The sequence below is a fragment of the Artemia sp. Qi Xiang Cuo genome, chromosome 20, assembly GCF_049724085.1.
Source record: "Artemia sp. Qi Xiang Cuo chromosome 20, ASM4972408v1, whole genome shotgun sequence".
In the NCBI taxonomy this organism is placed as follows: Eukaryota; Metazoa; Arthropoda; class Branchiopoda; order Anostraca; family Artemiidae; genus Artemia; species Artemia sp. Qi Xiang Cuo.
This window is the reverse complement of record NC_142813.1, coordinates 26,616,230-26,620,059: the sequence shown is the minus strand read 5'-3', so window position 1 is coordinate 26,620,059 and position 3,830 is coordinate 26,616,230.

Genomic DNA, 3,830 nt, shown 5'->3' with positions numbered 1-3,830 from the left:
GTTTATACTCGCTAGAAAGCTTAAAATATGTTCTTTTTTACCACATAAACCTAACCTCCCCCTCCACCCCCCCTGTTTACGACTTTAATTCTTTCATTGGAAATAATTATGTTTTTGATAAATTTATTCTTTCTGTAAGCCTATCTAAAAGTGACAGTCAACTTCTGCCCTTAACCCTTAGCTATTAATATATCGTTTCCATTTAAGCCGCCGTTAACTTGACTTAAACATTTCCGCAATAATTAAAACAGGTGTTATTATTGAACCCTTTAAAGTGTACATCCTGCTTTGCTAAATTCTTATGATTTTGGATAGAAAAAGCTTCCGCTGAAAAAAAAAACTTTTTCCCATCAAATTAAAAACAGTTTCACGCAGAAAGAGATTGCTGTTTATTAAGCTTGTTGGTTCGCAACCTGTATGGAAGAGTGAAACGAGTTATTACCCAAATTAATCGCTATCAAATTTTTTAGGACATTATTTAAAAGGGGGGGGGAATTATGTGAAAGGGGGAGTGGGGATGCTAACAGCCCTTTAGAGTGCATATTTTTTAGATACATGTTGAAATGTCTCGCTGGAAAACGAGAGCCATTATTCCTTTTTTCTAGCTTTCTTTCGATAAAGTTTCTATTATATTCCCAGGAGAGAGCGTGAAAACTATGGTTTTTTAACTTTGATATACAAGGCTAGAAAGAAGAGTATTTAGCAGTTGCATGAAGACTATATTAAACGTAAATTGAATAGCATTTACGTCTAAGACCGTAAATTTTAAGCCTATAAGCTGCTGGGTTAACAATCTTTTTATCTATTTTAAATACTATAGACTGGAACATTTAAAAAAATTTTCTAAATGGTAAAAATAGAAGCATTGATTTCTATCCTAAGGCTAGAAACTAGTGATTGTCAAGTTTTATTTTTCTCACTAGTTGTGCAATAAAAACGTATGATTTCCATGCATAGTATATTTCTCGTAAATTTTTACTTTTTGCTTTGCTGAAAATGGGGGGAGGGGGACTTCTTTGCAATAAATGCTTTCTAGACAAAATTATGGTTAGGGGGCGGGGTACTAATTTTATTCTGTAAAAAAGGGAAAAATTATTTCCATACTAAATTTTTTCTTCCTTTTAAGGCAAAATATGAAAAATTTGTACCCCCTCCATCGAAGACAGCAAGAGAGGGTGAGGCAGCCCCATCAGTGCCAGCCCCTATGCAGTCTGGGCAAAAACCAAAAAGACAATGGGCCATAAGGATGAAGAACCCTGCTCTTTCATCTGTGCAAGCCCGTAACATCGTTGGCTCGACTGCACAAGTCCGTACTGTTACTGGCCCTACTGCACAAGCCGCAGCCCAATCTGCGCAAGAACTTAACGTCGCCGGCCCGTCCGCCCTCCATCATGCTTTACCTGGTCCATCTGACACTCAACTACAGCCGAAATATAAAAAGTAAGCATTTCTTACCTGGTTATAGAAATATCTAAGCAACCCCATTTTTCATCACTGTAAAAGTGTCAGAGATATTAAAATCTTATTTTCTCTATAATCCCCCACCCCTTGTTTTAAATTTCTCCGCTCCCCCCTCCCTCAGAGATATCTAAATATAATTTAATTCTTTTACCTGTCAAAGAAACCGCTCTTTTTTTTAATCTTTTAGATTTTATCTGTCTACTCTAGGCATCTTCGCTATTTTTAACCTCATAATAATATTTTTAGCTAATTTCTAGTTTACTGTTAGAGAGTCTTTTATCTCAAAATGCTATTTTTTGCTAGAATATTATAGTTTTAAGGGGCCTTCCAACAATCGATTCATTTAATCACAGTAAAAGCGTGTCAGAGATATTAAAAGACATTGTTCCCCCTTTTAAATCAGGTCAATTATTGTATACATTCAGTCTGTTGAATTCTCATAGTGAAGCTAAAAAAGGCACTATATCCCGATCCTACTTTCCTCATAGCAAAATCTTTGTGTTATAAACTATATGGCCAGAAAGGGATAGGGTCTAATGTAAGCACCGCGTTTTTATTTCAATGCAGATATAGAGTATTGATATGAATTTTTGTCCAGGAGTTGTTTGAACAAAATCAAGAACCTCTATGTCATCTTTTAGATTGTATTAATGCGGAACTTTAAGAATATATATAGAGTAGGGAACTAAATTCTACTGGTAAGTATGTTTTTAAAAAATAATCCATTTTTAAAAATAGGATGATTTAGACACTTTGAAAATAAGCTATTTTCTTTTATAGGTTGTTCTGGTTCCACTTTCGCCATCTCCCCCCTGCTCGTCAGTTGGAGAAGAAGACGCGCCTGTGGAGCTCTGCATTGATATTCACATATCAATGGTAATTCACTTGAAATACCGTTTAATACTAATGATTTTGTAGCTGATTTTTTTAATGTATAATGTAGCGCAGTTGAGCAGGGGGACTTACCTTTGCTGAGCCCGAACACTTTCCAGATTTTAGAGGATTTTACCGGGGAATTATCAGGGAATTCTCACCTCACTGATTTCATACTTTCACATAGAACTAATAAGATGGCATCCTATAGCCCTCTTATGCAACAATGTGGGGGAGGGGTGGTGACAATATACAAGAGGGGAGGAGGAGGAGTGGGGTAATATCCAATTTACACCATTCCCTGAGTTTCAACTCTCAATCACAATTTTAAATAAAATAGTTGTCTACACTGCAACTTTTGGAGACCCTTTTAATTCGCTTTTGGGTTGTAATTTTGTGTTTGACCCTGTAGAAATTCTTCATGAATATGTAGATGGAATTCTTGCGCTGCTAGAAAACCAGATTCAGTTGTGGGGAGGTAGGGATTCCGTTAAGATTTCAATGGTTTTAACGGTGTTTTATTTAAATGAGGGAAAAAGTGAGGTTTATCATCATTATTTACATACCGAGATGCGATTGGTCTATCCAAATTTAGAGAATTTTGAGGGTGTTTTTTCAGACTGGATAGGCCATATTGTTACGCATCACGAGAATTATAACGAAAATGGTAGTGGGTCTGTAGTGCTTTATTTGTTGAAAATTTAAGTGTTAATATCTGTAAATTTAAAAAAGATTTTATTTTAAGAGGGGGGCATAGGGTTGCGGGTACAGTTTTAAAATATAATCACGATCTAGAAGGATGTAAAGGTGTCCAGCGAATCTGTTTTGAAACAGATCAAAAATGTTTCAAGTACGCTTTCCTCATATCAGCATTTAAGCTTCTAGCACGTGACGCTACAAAGACGAATTTAGATCACTGGGCTGTACATGGGAAGGAGGGGTCTGATTTTCCCATTGTAGATTTTTCTTGTTTAGAGGGAAAATACCCAGTAACAATCAGGTCTATTGATATTTTTGAAAGGGCCAATGCCCATTTAAATATCGGCGTTACTGTGGTTCAGTATGAAAGTGAATTTGAGGATGGGGTTCGATCTAAAAAGAAGGGGGTGGTGTTCCCAGTAAGAGGCCCGTCAATTGAATTGGTGAAACACTGAGTATGGCTGTTGTACACACCACCTAGTGACCCCAATTCAATTGGCCATTTTAACCCAATTACAGACATTTTTAGAGTTCTTGGGGAGGGTAAGAAAAGGGGGTATGTTTCTACTGTCCGACATGCCTTTCTCGATTTTGGACAGAATTAAAGTTGCAAAATCATATGAAACATTGTAGACGGCATGGCTACTAGTCAGTGGAAACGGCTTCAGGGGATAGGGTCATTTTACTCTTTAAAAATTTTCAGAACGCCCTCCTCCAGAACTATAAAATCTCTTTAGATTTTGAATCAAAGTTAATAGATGTGAACGATCCTCAATTTTCGAATTAAATCAGAAAAC